The 18,265-nt window shown below is 40.6% G+C and overlaps 1 non-coding gene across 1 annotated transcript; it reads left to right on the top strand.

The window, feature by feature from the left end:
* The first annotated feature begins 17,711 nt into the window (after positions 1 to 17,711).
* Positions 17,712 to 17,836, top strand: LOC131024001 (small nucleolar RNA snoR86). Its single transcript, XR_009101598.1, has one exon. It is a non-coding gene; the product is annotated as a small nucleolar RNA snoR86 (small nucleolar RNA).
* The last annotated feature ends 429 nt before the right edge of the window (positions 17,837 to 18,265 follow it).

Here is an 18,265-nt window from a genome sequence, read left to right as displayed (position 1 = left end):
TTAGAATATCGAACTCATTTCAACTTCTAATTTTATTCACTCTTGGAGTTCTCTCTCTCTCTCTCACACACACACAATCTCATGCCAGATTAATATTGTTAGCTAGATTAGTTGATTGTCTAAAATTTTGAGCTTTTATAATGTCGTTTCTGAAAAAATAAAAAATTTGATTAGTGTTTTAGAATTCACAACCAAATCTATGAATTCACAATTTAATGTTCTTGAATTCACAACCAGATCTATGAATTCACAACTTAATATTCTTGAATTCACGACCACATCTATGAATTCACAACTTAATATTCTTGAATTCACAACCAGCTCGATGAATTCACAACTGAATCGTTAGTGTTGGTTGTGAATTCGAGTTTTAAAGCTCGAATTCACAACTAGTTGTTTTGGTTGTGAATTCGAGTTTTAAAATTAGAATTCGCAACCAGTTTGATGAATTCACGACTGAATTGCTAGTGTTAGTTGTGAATTCGAGTGTTAAATCTCGAATTCACAACCAACTCTATTGCTAGTTGTGAGTTCAAGTAGTCGTGAATTTGAGTTTTAAAGATTGAATTCACGACTAACAATATTCGTAGTCGTGAATTCAAACTTTAAAACTTGAATTCACGACTACAAATATTGTTAGTCGTGAATTCAAGCTTTAAAACTCAAATTCGCGACTACTTGAATTCGCAATCAAAATAAATATTGGTTGTGAATTCGACTGGGTGTGAAATGCGCGAATTTTTAAAAGGACAATTTTTAAATTTTTATATGCAAGGGTAAAATGGTAAGTGTGGCTAATTTTTTACTCCCTCGGTCCATAATTTAAAGCCCCACTTTGGTGTGGGCACGAAGACTAAGAAAGCTAAAAAAAGCGATGTGGATGAAATATAAGGGTAGTTGACTAAAGTGATAAATGTGTGTTGTGAGTGGGTCTACTAGTGATAGGGGTGTGCAAACCTAACCCGGACCGACGGGTTTAGTCCGGACCGAACTGGCCCACTGTATGTGTTCGGGCCGGGTTGGGTCTATTTTCCAGGACCAAATATTTTTCGGATCGGTCCGGGTCGAAACCCGATCGAACTCGCCGAACCTGGAACCAACCCGGTCTCTTATAAATTTAATATTTATAATAATAAAAGTTAAAACTTAAATTAAATTTCTAACCCTACCTACACTTGATAAACATGCATTTTTACCTCTTGGTGTGTCATTTTTTATGGTTAGTTATGAGGTTTTTGTGTGTTTGATGGTTTATTTTGAGCTTATATTGGTTTTTAGTCAAGAACTTGTCACTCGCTTGTGTTTGAACGTATTTTTCAGAAATAAAGAAGCCGAATTTGGAAGATTTGGCTGAAATACAAGTTGTAGTTCATCTTGAGAGGAGTTCGTGAGCGCAAACGGTTCGTAAATCGGAGTTCGGACAAGAGAGAACGAGCCAAAACAAAATCGCTGCGCAAAGCTGTCAGGAGTTCTGTTTCGTCGCGCGGGCTGGAGGCGCGGCCGCGCGAGTCGCCGTTTTTCCGCCCAAAATTCGTTTTTTTAGTGATTTTAGGTATTTTTGAGAGCTACAAGACCTAGGGCATATAAATACTCCCCAAGAACTTATTCTCTGCAAACTTTTATCACCTTTTATCATATTTTACTTTTCCCGAGAACTGAGAGAGACGGAGAACGGAGCGAGAGCAAGAACTGAAGATTCTCAATTCTACTACGGTTTTTCTTGTTGATGTTTATTTGTTTTATTGAGAATTGTATTCTAGTTCATATGTCTATGTGTGGCTAGAATCCTTTTTTTTTCCCAGGGTTTAGGGAGTAAACATGGTTTAAATTTCTGACAGTTTGATTCGATTAATTGGATTGTTATTTCTTTCTATGTTCTTGTTATAATTGTTTGCTTTGTTGATTGGCCACCAATTTAGCATAATCATAGGTTTTAATTTGAGATCGGGAGATGATAATTACTACCTGAACTAAGAACATAGAACACATATATTTAATTCTAAAGGGAATTGATATTTGTGAGGGCGTTAATCCTATGAGCTTTTAGGAGTTGCATGTTAGAAGTGCGATCCGGGGACGGTAGCCTTGCATGTAATCAACGGTTTGTATGCCACGGGAGTGGGTATAGACTAGTTTTGAGATTGCCTTAGGAATCATCTTATTAATTGAATTGAACATGTTAGTTAGGAGAATCTGTTGAAACCTTTGCCTTGGGAAATCTTCTCTTATCTGTTTCTCTGTTTCACAGCTTGATTTATTTTGTTTCCAGTATTTATTTATTTATTTTAGTTTTAAAAACAAAACTCTTAATTTCGTTTGTCCAGATAGAGTAGAATAATTTAGGATAGGAATTGGTTAATTCAGTCTCTGTGGAATACGACATTGCTTGCTACTGTACACAATTGCACCCGTACACTTGCGGCGTGTTAAATAAAATAGCGAATAAGTTTTTGGCGCCGTTGCCGGGGACTGATTTTTATCAGTACTATCTGTTAATTATTTGATACTAATCTGGATTTTATTTCTGTTTATTTATTTTTCTGTTCTTTATTTTTCCTGCGGTTCTGATTCTTGCGTTGGAGTTTTCTAGGTAGTGCATGAACACGCGATCTCAGAAGCTTACTCTTGAAGATTTTGATCCTGAGATTGAAGCTACGCTCCGCCGCAAGAACAGCCAAGCAAAGCAAGATAATTTGGATTCTATGGCCACTGCGGAAGAAGTCCGTGCGTTGAGAGAGCAGTTGCAGGCGGTGTTGGATGCTCAGAAAAATGCTGCTGAGCAGAAACAGCCGCCTATTGATGAGGCATTTACTCCACTGTACCAGTACCAAGAGCCGCCCAGAGTCAACGCGAATAACTTCGAGCTAAGGACTGGGCTGATTACCATGGTGCAGCAAAACCAATATGGAGGTAAAGCCGTGGAGGACCCAAATGCGCATCTGGCGCAATTCTTGGAGTTGTGCAGCACTGTCAAGATGAACGGAGTCCCAGATGACATCATACGACTCCGCCTTTTCCCATTCTCACTCCGGGATAAGGCAAAGTCATGGTATCATACTTTGCAGCTGGGAGCTAATCCTGTATGGGGGGATTTGGCTGATCTTTTCCTGCGGAAGTTCCATCCTCCCGGGCTCACATTGAAGTTAAAGATGGAGATTCTCCAATTCTAATAGTTCGATGGAGAGACACTAGCAGAGACATGGGAGAGATACCAGGAGAAGTTGAGGAAGTGCCCATCCTATGGCTTCGATGAGGGGACTCTGGTGGTCATGTTCTATAACGCTTGTGGAGAGCGCACCAGGATGTTCATGGATACAGCTGCAGGGGGCTCATTGCTCAAGAAGGGGAGTTCTGAAGCCATGGAGATCATTGAAAGCATGGCCACCACGAGCTATCAATGGCCATCCGAGAGAGTTCACTTGAAGAAAGTTGCTGCTACCTCCAGTTCAGATCCCGTGGCATTGATTTTGACTCAGCTGGCAGAGATGAACTCGAAAATCAATGCTATGACTGTTGGCAATTCTGAGCCAGCTGTAGAGATCCCGACAGGCGTAGAAGACGCCAACTACATCAATGGCAGAAACTATGGGAACTATCAGCATGGACCACAAGGTGGATACATTACTGGACAACAATTTCATCATGGAGGGCGTCCACATCCCAATTTGGCTTATGGGAATCCGAACAATGCAATCCAATCTCCACCAGGCTTCTCTGTTACGAATGGAATCATTAATGAAGAGAAGAAGCCAAATATAGAGGAGCTGATGATGAAGTTCATCTCCAAGGCAGATGAGAGGATGGAAAAGCTAGAGTCCAATGCCGTTGCTGTGGGGACTCAAATGAAGATGTTCGAGACCCAATTGGGTCAAATAGCCACCACCGTCAACAAACTCCAACAGTCGGGCAATCTCATGAACAATGCTAAGGTGAATGCAAAGGAGCAATGCATGGCCATCGGAGTGAAGAGTGAGGCTACCTCTGAAGGTAGCCATGGATCTCGTGAGATGGAGAGATGAGAGCTATCGTGGAGGGTCTGGGAGGAAGGCCGACGACTTCCACCTCATCTGCGTCCTCCTGGGTGGTTGCCGTTTCCCCAGCGTCATTTCAAGATGGTTGATCTGCCGATCGGGACTACACAGGAAGGGGCCATGACGGCAAAAGATGAGAGTGCACGACTGATTGAGAAAAAAGCTGAGGAGGTCACTGTTCAGGTTTTTGGCAGAAAGAAGGAGGAAAAGCAGAAAGCTACTTCGCCAGCAGCTGTGACTATACCATTCCCTCAGCGGCAGAAGAAAGAGAGGATGAAAGAGCGGCTCTCTAAGTTTTTAGAGATCTTTAAGAAGGTGAACATCAATATTCCGTTGGTGGAGATGTTACTAGAGATGCCGCAATATGCCAAATTTCTCAAGGACATAATCTCATGAAAGAAGAAGTTGGGAGAGTTTGAGACGGTGAATCTCAATGAAGAATGCAGCGCAATCTTGCAGAGGAAGCTGCCGGCGAAGGTCAAAGATCCGGGCAGCTTCACACTTTCCTGCAATATTGGAGGCCAGCATTTTGGAAGGTCACTCTGCGACCTGGGGGCGAGCATAAATCTCATGCCGTTATCTGTTTTCAAGCAGCTGGCGATTGGGGAGTTAAAGCCGACATCTATGAGGCTGCAGATGGCCGACAGGTCGGTCACCTACCCTCGTGGGATTGTGGAGAACGTACTCGTGAAGGTGGGGGATTTTATTTTCCCTGCAGATTTTGTGGTTCTAGACATTGAGGATGAGAACAAAATTCCGCTGATTTTGGGGCGCCCGTTCCTTGCAACGGGAAGAGCTTTGATTGATGTGGAAAAATGAGAGCTCACACTGCGAGTTCATGACGAGAGCCACACTTTCCATGTCTATGAACCATGCCACATCCACAAAGATGAAGCGCCAAAGAAAACAAAAGATCCGGGCAAGGTAAGTGTTGATGTTTTTAATACATGTGATGCGGATCCTTTTTCTTGGCAGGACCCAGGTGATCGGAAGTTTAAAGGAGGAGTGTTGGTTGAGAAGCATGAAGCAGGGAGCAGCTGGTCGCAACACTGCTTGCATCAGCCACCTTGAAGAGATTGTTATTCTGTCGAGCTAACGACGTTAAAAATAGCGCTTATTGGGAGGCAACCCAATTTCTGGTTAGTTTGTTCCTTTTCGTTTGTTTGTTTGTTTGTTTTCGTGCCCCACAAATCCTTTTCAAACTTATTCTCCTTGGTGGTGAATAAGTTTGGGGGGATGTGTCTTTGTGGGTGCACTGTTTGCTTTGGTTGTTCTTGTTTGTTTTGTCATTGAGATGTTTAGTCTTGCGTTGTTGGTTTCTTTGTGATGTACCTTGATGATGATGTGAGATGTGTAGAGTTTTGTTGGATAATTGGCTTATGATGATTTCTGCTTTAAAATTGTGAAATTGCATGCATTTGTGTTGACATTGTTGTGATTGAGCATGAGTGATGAATGATAAGCGTGGTCTCTATGTGTTTGCAATCAATGAAATAAGCTGTGAGGATTTGAGCCTTGACTGTCATTATTTTACAGTCTTATTTCTTATTCTTGAGTGATTGTTCAAGCATGCATGTTTCTCACTAGAACTTGTCTTGGTTTCTCCCTCGAGGTCACATAGTGTGCTTAATAACTGTGAGATGATAGAAGGCCATCTTTGCTAGCCTATTTATCCCTTATTTGTCCTATATCTTTATATGATCCTAGTTCACCCACTTTGAGCCTTATTTTTCCATATTGTTTGATTTAGCTATGGGTGGGAGCTTGGAGATTATTTGATAGGAGATAATTGGGTTGTGAAGTTAAATGATCATGAGTTATGTTTTGTGGTTTTAAATTGAAAATCCTAGTACCCTACAAGTTGTTGAAAGAAAAAAAAAAAAGAGAAAAAAGGAAAGAAAAAAAAAAGAAAAGAAAAGAAAAGTGAGAAAATTGAAAAAAAATGGGTACATAGGATGCATTAGAAAGTCATAATGTCATGAGAAATATTTGTTGTGTTGTGGTGGATTATACAGTGAAAAATTTGGTTTTGTGGAAGGTGGAGGATAGAATTGAGTAAGAATGCTATAAGGTTGGTGATTGTGCTACATTAAGCTGTATCTTTTAGTCACTTAGCCAAATATATCCTACCCTACCAAAGAGCCTACATTACAACCCTCAATAAAGACCTTTTTGATCTTGGTTATAGGAGCACACATGTAGTGGTGGAGAGGTGAGACGATTGACAAGTTTATGGTTAAGTACTTGTTTTGCTTGAACTGAGCGTATACACGTCCTTGTTAATTGATACACTTGAGAGTTGAGAGTTCTTACATTCTTTATTTTTTTGGTGAGGATTGCAATTTATTGAGACCATAATTTGAGTTTGTCATGAGTGTAATGTCTTGATGATAGGAGATACAAATGCATGTTGGTATTTTTCTTGACAAATCTGAAGCCACAATGTTATCCACTTTTCTCTACGCTCTTGTTGATTCATTCTTGGTTCATCTTTGTTTTGTCCGAGGACGGACAATAGTTCAAGTTTGGGGGTTGATAAACATGCATTTTTACCTCTTGGTGTGTCATTTTTGATGGTTAGTTATGAGGTTTTTGTGTGTTTGATGGTTTATTTTGAGCTTATATTGGTTTTTAGTCAAGAACTTGTCACTCGCTTGTGTTTGAACGTATTTTCAGAAATAAAGAAGCAGAATTTGGAAGATTTGGCTGAAATACAAGTTGTAGTTCATCTCGAGAGGAGTTCGTGAGCGCAAACGGTTCGTACATCGGAGTTCGGACGAGAGAGAACGAGCCAAAACAAAATCGCTGCGCAAAGCTGTCAGGAGTTCTATTTCGTCGCGCGGTCTGGAGGCGCGGCCGCGCGACGTGGCCGCGCGAGTCGCCGTTTTTCCGCCCAAAATTCATTTTTTTAGTGATTTTAGGTATTTTTGAGAGCTACAAGACCTAGGGCATATAAATACTCCCCAAGAACTTATTCTCTGCAAACTTTTATCACCTTTTATCATATTTTACTTTTCCCGAGAGCTGAGAGAGACGGAGAACGGAGCGAGAGCAAGAACTGAAGATTCTCAATTCTACTACGGTTTTTCTTGTTGATGTTTATTTGTTTTATTGAGAATTGTATTCTAGTTCATATGTCTATGTGTGGCTAGAATCCTTTTTTTTTCCCAGGGTTTAGGGAGTAAACATGGTTTAAATTTCTGACAGTTTGATTCGATTAATTGGATTGTTATTTCTTTCTATGTTCTTGTTATAATTGTTTGCTTTGTTGATTGGCCACCAATTTAGCATAATCATAGGTTTTAATTTGAGATCGGGAGATGATAATTACTACCTGAACTAAGAACATAGAACACATATATTTAATTCTAAAGGGAATTGATATTTGTGAGGGCGTTAATCCTATGAGCTTTTAGGAGTTGCATGTTAGAAGTGCGATCCGGGGACGGTAGCCTTGCATGTAATCAACGGTTTGTATGCCACGGGAGTGGGTATAGACTAGTTTTGAGATTGCCTTAGGAATCATCTTATTAATTGAATTGAACATGTTAGTTAGGAGAATCTGTTGAAACCTTTGCCTTGGGAAATCTTCTCTTATCTGTTTCTCTGTTTCACAGCTTGATTTATTTTGTTTCCAGTATTTATTTATTTATTTTAGTTTTAAAAACAAAACTCTTAATTTCGTTTGTCCAGATAGAGTAGAATAATTTAGGATAGGAATTGGTTAATTCAGTCTCTGTGGAATACGACATTGCTTGCTACTGTACACAATTGCACCCGTACACTTGCGGCGTGTTAAATAAAATAGCGAACAACACTATCTCACGCACACGTCTGGAGAGGGAGAGAAGAACTTCACTACCCATCTCCTAACCCTAGCCCCGTCGCCCCACCCCCTGTCACTCTGACCCGCCGCCCCGACGTACCGGACCGAACACCGCCCAGCGCCCAGCGGCGCTGCGCCGGACACAGCCACCACCCTCTCCTACTAGCGTCGTCGCCCCTCTGCCACTCGCGCCGTCGTGCGCCCGCCGCCCACTGCCCTGAATCCGCGCACGACGCTCGCCCACAACCACCACTCCTCGGCCCTCGCCGCCTCGCCACGGCCTCCTCCGGTAAGTTTTGATTTGTGCTCACTGCTCACCCAATTTTAGATATGCGAATGTGTTGTCAACTGTGCTTCTTTTAGTTTTGTGCTTGTAGTTTGTAGGAAACATATTAAATATTTTGTCATTTTCTTGATTTAATTTACTGAATCTTCTATAGACCGATCTGAAATTCTGAATGAATTGTTTGCATTTAATATCACGTGTTCTTCTGGTGTGAATTCTGAAAAATAGGTGCAAAAACAGGAAAAAAAAGTATGTTATTACCGGGTCTGACCCAGACTGAACCGGACCCGTTGCTCGGGTTCGCTCCGATCCCGGGTCGGCCAGAACAAATGTTTCGGTCTGGGTCGGGCCATTTTTTTGAGATTTTCGAGTCTACAAACCCGGCGGGGCGGTCTGGGTCTGACCCGCTGCACACCCCTAACTAGTGATAAAGTATAGTAAATATATAATATAAAAATGATAAAGGTGTTTTAAGGTGGGTCCATTAGTGACAAAGGGTAGTAAATATAGGAAAAAAAAGAGTAAAAAAGTACAAAAAGCAGAATAGGGCTTTAATTTGTGGACAAAAAATTAAGAGCAAGTAGGGCTTTAAATTGTGGACGGAGGGAGTAAGTTTCTATCTTAGTGGACAATTTTCAAATTTACTACTCCAAAGTGGCTATTTTCAAAATCAACTCTAAATTGAAACTAAATAGTCCATAAGTAACACAATAATTTGTTTTTCTTTTTGAATACTTGAATTTTTTAAGTAATATTCCCTCTATATTTTTTGTTTGTCATTTTAGCATTTTCAATTATTTATATTTTAATTGACGTTTTGAAAATTTATCTCTTAATCTTATTTAATATCCTACATTAATCACAAGCAAAATGACTCTTCCTATTTCCTTTTCGTTTGTTTTGGTGTGATTTTATATATGACAAGAGTGTTTTTTTTTCTTTTTTTTTGTTATCCACCAAATAAATGTTGGGTTAATTAATACTAAAATAAGTGATATCTGCTGAAATAGAAATTTTATTAAAAGGAAAATAGAAAGAACAAAAACAAGTGAAAGCACCCGCGAGAAGCCACGAGAAACCGAAAAACAAACAAGACTAAGAGAACATTTTTAGAGGATCATCCTCATCAAAAGAATGGTCGTCGTCAAGCATATCTCCCCATCTTTTAGAAACCACGGTCGACATAGCACGAGCAGCGTCAGAAGAAAAAGAGTGTATCACAAAATTTTGCATATGCACGCCTTCAGAATGAGCCTGTTGCACTTTTTGCAAGAACTCCATTGGCGACGAAGAGTCAAGAACGGCTCCCTGCAGAACAGCACCAGCGACACGACCAGTTCCTTGTTTGTCCGAGGACATACCATTCTTGATTATACGCCGGAGCCGATTCTTGATAGATGAATCAGAGACCTTCCCCTTCTTGGAAGGCCCTTTCGGACGCCCACGACCGCGAATTATGGGAGGATCCTCCATTGTCGCCTTTCCTGGCGTCACAGTCAAAGCCATGTCTGTATCGCTACAATGCAGAGTGACAATATCAACCTGTGTATCTGACACTATAGAAGTTTCCACCGGATGTCGGGTAGTGTCATTCATCACCGAAACAATCTCCATACCAACAGACTTGTCCGCCCTGTTATCACCAACCGAGTGTTCAGAGACAACCTCATTATCCAACTGAACCTCAGCATCCAACGACTCCAGAGCAGCAAAGGGGTTGTGAAGGTCCACCTGCGCAGCATCAGATCCAAGATTTAGGGAACCAACGACATCCTCCCTTGTTGAATCCGGGAAGGTGTCCATCTCGTCATCCCCAAGAGCAGAGTCACGATTCGAGGGGGTCAGTATTCCACCCTTCTCATAAACAACCATCTGAAGAGAAACCTCAGAGCAGGCCTGTTTACGATCCACTTGTTTCCATTTGGAGCGATGTTGCTGAACAGGGGCTGGGTCAGTACCTTTGCCAGCGGGCTGACCCTCAGTATCATTCATCCCCTCTTTAGATCTCCTGCAAGAGGTTGTAGCATGGCCAACAACACAACAAGAGTGACAATAATATGGGAGGTCTTCATATCCAAATTCGAGAACAAAAACCCGATCCCCACATTTGACATCAAAAAAATCAGGCACAGCCTTGGAGACATCCATCTCAACCAAAATACGCGCAAAATGACCCACAGAAGCATGAGCAGATAAACCATCAATAACAATTGGTGCCCCTACGTGTCTAGCAATACCAGAAAGCACCTCCGGATGCCAATACTCGTGAGGTAAATTAAAAACACGAATCCAAACTTGTGCTTTAGTGGATGAATCCTTGTATGGATCAAAATTTGGGACCCAAGTCTGCAAATGCAAGATGCCCGAACGTAATTTCCATGTATTTTTAGCGAAAGCCAGCGCCATATCTTGCGCAGAGGAGAATTTCAGGGTGAAGTAACCTTTACCCAGAGGAATAATTTCCCAAGATAAATCCGGCTTCCATAACTGCTGTAACTCGACATGCAAATCAGCAGCAAAACGAGGACGATCCCCCTTGCGAAGGATAATCCGGCCATGCAGGGCATGAGAGAATGATCGCACTTGTCGTTGATGGAACCCTTCCGAAATGATAAGACAGGGTTTATCATTGACCAAAGAAGGCTGAAGAACCGTGTAGTCATAGGCAGGAACATCAGCTTGCCGACTTCCCTTCGTCTGTTTGAGAGTATCCGCAAAAGATCGACTGGATTGCTGAGCTTTAGATTGACCCTTCCCGACGAACTGTTCCAGTGGCGGCATAGCCGAGGTCGGCCCCCCAAGCCGAAGAGGATTCGCGACAGACGTCGTCGCGACAAAAGAGAAAGGTTCGCTGGACGACGGGATAACCTGTTCCGAGTCGTTTAATCCTCCATTAGGCTTTTCTGTATCAGCATGAGGCGTCGACTGCTGCCCAGCAGCCACTGCGCCGGAAGAGAGGGGCGGTTGCCGATACATAACAGGGGATTTCGATCGAAACCCGTCAAAGTTAGATGATACCGGGGGAAGGTTGAGTCCCCCCTTTTCACGATTGAAAGCCGGCGAACTCAAGTCCATCACCGGCGGACTCGATTGACAGCCGGCGGCGACCGTGCGGCTGGGGAGCTGCTGCTGTGTGGCGAGCGAAGATCTGGATCGGGCAGATCTCCGTCGATCTTGATGGGCATCGCCAAGATCTGGATCGGGTAGATCGGGCAGATCTGGATCGGCAGCGCCAAGATCTGGAGGCTGCTGACGGCGTCCTACCATCACATTAATAGAGCGACGGTGAGCTCATCTTCAAGCGCCGACGGTGGGCGGAGGCTGGAGCAGGCAGCTGATAGCAGGCCGAATTACAGCAGCTGATGGCATCCCCGGTGTTTTTTCGGCCAAATTAAATTTGAGTTGGCAGCCGGAATGCCAACGTGGCATAAAAATGCTAAATCACACCCACCCACCCACTCTCCACTCCCTCTCTCTCATGCACACGCTCTCTCTCTCTCAACTCCATTCTCTCTCTCATCAAAAATCCCACCTCACCCCTCCGCCGACCTCTCACTTCGCCGCCCTCCCCCACCAACAGAATTGACACACCAATCGCCTCAAACACAACTCTCGAGTCCTAAAAATTTCAGATACGAAATTGTAGCGGCGGTTGTGGCGGCGGATCTTCCGAGAGGTATCCAGGCGATTGTGACTGGGGACGAACCCCAAGCCCGACGGCGAATCGAGAAACCCAGGCGCGTCGACTCTTGCTGGGCTCCCAGAGGCGGCAGCAATAGATCTGTTGAGATTGAGGAAGAGAGGAAATTTAGGGCTCAACCGGGGTTCAACTTTTCTCCCCCAATTGTGTGTTTCCGGTTAGATTGGGGAAGAGAGGAAATTTAGGGCTCAACCGCAAATTGTGAAGTGAGAGGAGATTTAGGGCTTATGAAATTGAGGCAGAGGAAGCCAACGTTCACCGGATTTGCAGAGCCGCGGCGGCTGCGGTAGAACTTGGCAGAGAGATTGGGCCTCCCCTTCGTTTCTTTGTAATTTCCTTCGTTCGTTCCTTTCGTTTCTCGAGCATGTGAAATTGAGGCAGAGGAAGGAAGCGGTTGATTGGGCTGAAATCAGCCGCATACGGAAGGAGCAGGAAAATTGGGCCTCCCCTTCGTTCCTTTGCAATTTCCTGCTTGAATCTGTTGGGAATCGAGTGGAAGAGAGAGAGGGAGAGAGAGAGAGAGAGAGAGAGAGAGGGGGAGAGGGGGAAGAAGTGGCGGCAGTGGACAAAGGGGGACAACCGACGGGGAGAAGGGGAGGGGGAAGAGTGACATGGGAGGAGGATGAGGAGGGTGACATGGTAGGGAGAGGGTGACATATCAGATACTAATGACACGCAAGCAAAACCCCTAATTTAATTTGCCCGAAAAAACACCGGGGATGCCAATTGCAATAAATTGAAAGGTCGTTCAATTTTTTGCTACAATTAAAAAGTTTGTCAAAAAATCAGAATTTGGTATAAAGTGAGGTATTTTCATGCAATTTGCCCTTTACAATATTAATCGTATTAAAAAAAATTATTCATTTTACGATATATATATATATATATATATATATATATATCGTCGTAAGATAATAATTATTTTATTATAATACAAGAGTATTTTTAAAGTATGTGACATTTATAATTACTTTCAAATTCAAAATTACAATGATGAAATAGCAGCCATATATTAAAAGGAAAGAGAGAAAAACGAAACAACCCCTGAAAGCACAAAGGAGCAGACTAGGAGCCGAACCTCGTTAAAACAAGAGAACTCGTCAAACAAAGAATCAAACAAGAAAAAACAAAAAGAGCAGGAAACAGCATCGGGAGCTCCGGCCTAACCATTGCCCCCAAGCCGCCGAAGCTCGAAGGAAACAAAAAAGAAACGGCAAAACCCAAAAGTTAGAACCTAACAGAAGAAAACCAAAGCACGCCAGCTAGAACAGCTCGACTCCGAAGGGAAAACGACCCACAACCGAGCACCAACCAGCCTCCTCAAACATCACCTGCTCGAAAGTCAAGTGCAGCTCATGCACACCACCTGCTTGAAAAAAGAACAGAGGGAGACCAAGAAAAGGCCTTAAGGAAGCTCTGATCAGGCGCTTCCCAGACCAAAATGCGTCGTCCAAACATTCCAACCACCTTCGCAGAGCCAAAACGCGAGAAGAAGCCCCCTAACCAAACCAACAGGGCGTGCTCACCACTTGCTCGAAGAAAGAGCTCAAAGGACTGAACATGGAGCTTCGAAGGCAAAAACCCGTTCAAAACTCAACGCCGAACGGGGAAGCACGAACCATCTCCCAAAACAAAGCTTCCAAAGAAACCCGACCACACAACCACCGCACGGACAGCTCATTTAAAACGTAAGAAACTATGACAAGACATATCCCTGATAACGGCACCGCGCACGGCGTCCACCGCAAACGGCCACCATCCCTCTTCACGTTCATAATTAGCCATGACATCTGCAGCAGCATTACCCTCCCGGTAAATGTGTCAAATTCAAAATTACAATAAATAGTCAAATAAAGTAATATATACAAGGAAAATATAAAAAATAAAAAGTTATTTCGTTCAAATAATATGTTGAAAATTTAAACTATTGTAACATATTCATTTTAAATTCAATTTATAAATATCATGTATCAAATTAAACCTCTTTTCACAAACTTTTATTTGATATACATATTGCATATTTTATTTAAAACACAATTGCACGCGAAAATGAAAATGATCTATACAAATAAAAAACATAAGTTATCGTGCCTTAATTGTTGGTTGGATAAGTGAATTTATTTTTTTCTTTTTTAAATAAACGTGAATTTAGTTTTAGTTTGTGATAGTTGGAGTATTTATATTACATGTATGGTGATATAAAATTGTTTACTATTTATTTATTGGACAATTTAATTGTAAACTTACAATTATACATTTAGCTGTAAACTTTATATTATATTTTTCTAACTGAATTTATTTACACACTCTTCCGTTTTATTAATATACCACATGCACGATGCACATGGATTATATATTTAAAATATAATAATATTATACTTAACTTTTGATATGATAGATTTAAAATAGTAATGAAAAACAAAATACAAATCGTGCGTATTATTATTATTATTATTATTATTATTATTATTATTATTAAGAACATTCACATAATTCGTTTATAATGCGGCCGTTTTGTAATTTGATGTCTATTGATAGTAATGTTATTTAATTCTATTAATAAATTTTATGCATCAAATAAATCTAAATGCATAATATAATAATCAAAATATTATAAATAAAAAGAGAAAGATAAATAAGAAAAAAAAAAGTTAAAAGAAGAAAAGTTTACAGATAAGAAAAAGAGAGTATGCACTTATGTAACTATATTGGGGGTTGAAACTCAATATTTGACTATTCGTCTTAAAAATACAAATTTTAATTATTTTTTATAGGGTTAAGGTACAAATCCACCCCTAAACTAGACACCCCTAGAGCGTATAACCCCTCATTCTCGACCTTGGCCCAAATACACCCCCAGAGTCCATAAAGATGGTGCATTTAAACCCAGCAAGTTAACGGTCGTTTCTTGCCGTTAACTTGTTGGGTTAAAATGCACCCTTTTTATGGACTTTGGGGGTGTATTCGAGACAAGGTCAAGAATGGGGGTTATACGCGCAAGTTAACTTAATTTTTTTTTTTAATTTCTAAGTGGGACCTTTTGCTCGCCAAATGAAAAGAAGTGTTAGCGGCAATGATATGTGGCACCAGGAGTTGATAGACGAGCACCATCCTTGCCTAGTCCTTCAGTGGCGGTAGCGATAAACTTTTATAGGGGAATTAGGACTCGATTTGGGTATTCGAAATTTCACGAGAGAGAGAGAAGAAGAAGAAGAAGAAGAAGAAGAAGAAGAAGAAGAAGAGGTTGTGTGTGATTGAGAGGGGAAGCTAAGGAGCTCGTTGACAGCCCACTCACCAATTGATTTGCGTGAGTAGGCTGTTGGCGAGCTCCTTAGCCTTCCCTCTCAATCACACACAACCTTCTTCTCTCTCTCTCTCTCTCTCTCGTGAAATTTTGAATACCCAAATCGAGCCCTAATTCCCCTATAAAAGTTTGTCGTTGTCGCCTCTAAAGGGCTAGGCAAGGGTGGTGCTCGTCTATCGACTCTTGGCGCCACCATCCCTCTCTCTAAAATCCAATGATATCGTTGCCGGTAGCTTCCAAAAATTGGTGAGGCCGTTGTTCTATGCCTCGTCCCTTTCTCTTGAAAATGCAGCTGCCTCTATGTTATTGCCGATGACACTTCTTTTCATCCGGCGATTAGGAGGGCCCACTTAGAAATTAAAAGAAAAAAAAAGAATTTCAGTTAACTTGCGCGTATATCCCCCCATTCTCGACCTCGGCTCAAGTACACCCTTAGAGTCCATAAAAAGGGTGTACTTAAACCCAGCAAGCTAACGACAAGAAACGACTGTTAACTTTCTGGGTTTAAATGCACCCTTTTTATGGACTTCGAGGGTGTATTTGGGCCAAGATCGAGAATGGGGAGGTATACGCTCTAAGGGTGTTTAGTTTAGGGGTAGATTTGTACCTTATCCATTTTTTATAATTTCGGACTGTATTGCCTCACTCCGTCGATCTGCTTCACCTTCCGCCTCACTCCGGTGATCTGCTTCCACCTCGGTGGTTCCACCTCCCTATTTCCTCGGTTTACCTTTTCCGACCGATGGCTGAAAAATCTTCGTATGGTTCTGCCTCCCCTTTCTCTTGTTGTTTTTTTTGCAGCCCCTCACAACCGAGAAACGGTATGGCGTGAAACGGACCATTTTATTTGCGCCTCCAACAGCTTGCCTTGAGGTGGTTTTCTGTTAATGGACCCTTGAATTTGGTTCTTTTGCTCGGTGGATAACTCATTCTTTCCCATGGTAGCTGCACTTGGAGTAGGTTTCCAAAAATTTAGAAGTGTTTTTCTTATTTTTCTTTCCCTTTCAGATTTTTAGAAGTCCCCTTGTTTTCTGCACAAAAGAATTCTGCCGCCATTTGATCTTTCTATTCACTGTCTTTAATTTGAAATTTTGTTATCTGCAAGTTTGGTGTGTTTCATTCACAGAATACGCGAACAGGAAAATATATATATATATATATATATATATATATATTTAGAATATTTAAAAAATCCACTAATTTTTTTTTTAAAAAAATTATGATTATAATTTTAAAATTATTTAGTTAAAAATAATTCATAAATCTTTTTTTTTTTTTTGATGAAATTACATTATAAATAATACAAACCACGAGAAACGGTATGGCGTGAAACGGACCATTTTATTTGCGCCTCCAACAGCTTGCCTTGAGGTGGTTTTCTGTTAATAGCCCTTGAATTTGGTTCTTTTGCTCGGTGGATAACTCATTCTTTCCCATGGTAGCTGCACTTGGAGTAGGTTTCCAAAAATTTAGAAGTGTTTTTCTTATTTTTCTTTCCCTTTCAGATTTTTAGAAGTCCCCTTGTTTTCTGCACAAAAGAATTCTGCCGCCATTTGATCTTTCTATTCACTGTCTTTAATTTGAAATTTTGTTATCTGCAAGTTTGGTGTGTTTCATTCACAGAATACGCGAACAGGAAAAAATATATATATATATATATATATATTTAAAAAATCCACTAATTTTTTTTTAAAAAAAATTATGATTATAATTTTAAAATTATTTAGTTAAAAATAATTCATAAATCTTTTTTTTTTTTGATGAAATTACATTATAAATAATACAAACCACACACACACCCCACCTAGTGGTTATTGTGGCCGAGAGTACTCGAACCTGTGACCTCTTGGACAACAGGCAACCACCCCAACCACTAGGCCATCCAAAGGGGACAATAATTCATAAATCTTAATTATATAAGTATTGACTTAATCACAAATCCACCAACCATACTTAAACTACTAAATATTAACTCTTTAAATCTTGTACCGAAAAGAAACCCTCATCTTGGGCGGGATGGAGGGAATATAATATATGAATTTACAATCAATTGATCATTTTTAAAAAGAAAAAAAATTGATTTATTGGATAAAGGGTTTACATTCTATGGTTGCTGCGTCGAAGCTTCTGTAAAAATAGACAATTAGGATAAAAAGATGCGAAGGGTAATTTGGTCTATTGTTAATTAGGGTTCCGGTCGCCCCCAAAATCTTCATCCTATAAATCTTCATCTCATTCGCTTCTTCCATCTCCCGCACCCTTCCGTTTTAGTTCGACACTTGTAAACCCATCTGATTCTTTTTTTTTTCTTCTTCAATATCCAGCCTTTTGGCTTACTCTAGACTAATGTTGGAGATAGTAGCTCCGCTTCCTTATCCTTATTAGTACTAAAAACAATTAAATTGCGTGATTTTTCTGAATGCCGGATTTGAGAACTCTTCTTACAGACTTTGAACCTTTTCGTTGTTAAAATTGTCGTTTTTCTATAAGATTTTGTCATTTGAGTTTATTTTTGATTCTTTAAATGGTATTTGGTGAAATTTTTTGAAAGAAGCCAATTTGCAGAGCAAGGACGACGATTTTGTATCAATGTCGAAAACTTGCATTGAAGGTTGGCAATATCGAAGCGATTCTCCGTGCCTTTCATCTCTTTGGGTTTTGATTGCGGCCTCGAACAAATCGCTACATTTTTTAAATTTTGATTTTTTTTTTGTTGGGATTTGATTTAATAATAATGGATAAGTATCAAAAAAGGCTTAAAACTTTAAGGATGAGATATGATTAGATTAGATTAATTTTATGATATTTTGTGCGGTTCAATGGATACGGCCTGGTATTTAATTTCGAGATATTGCTACATAGGATTAATTTTGGATTATGATTAAATTAATCTTGGGCTAACTTAATCTCGATTAGTGTCAGGTCAATTTAATCTCATCAACTGAACGCAGCCTTTAAAGATTAATACGTTATCTTATAGGAATTCCTATTTATTCCTTATCTTCTGTTGTTTCACAGTTTTAACACGATCTATTTTTTTGACCAATTGGTTTTTGATAATTAATCAGTGTATTCAGACACTTTTGACCCCTAATTTCGTCTAATTCTAACTGATTCG

This window comes from Salvia miltiorrhiza, chromosome 4 (genome assembly GCF_028751815.1).
Source record: "Salvia miltiorrhiza cultivar Shanhuang (shh) chromosome 4, IMPLAD_Smil_shh, whole genome shotgun sequence".
Taxonomy (NCBI): Eukaryota; Viridiplantae; Streptophyta; class Magnoliopsida; order Lamiales; family Lamiaceae; genus Salvia; species Salvia miltiorrhiza.
The sequence above is the reverse complement of the archived record's forward strand: the minus strand, read 5'-3'. Positions and strand labels throughout refer to the sequence as shown.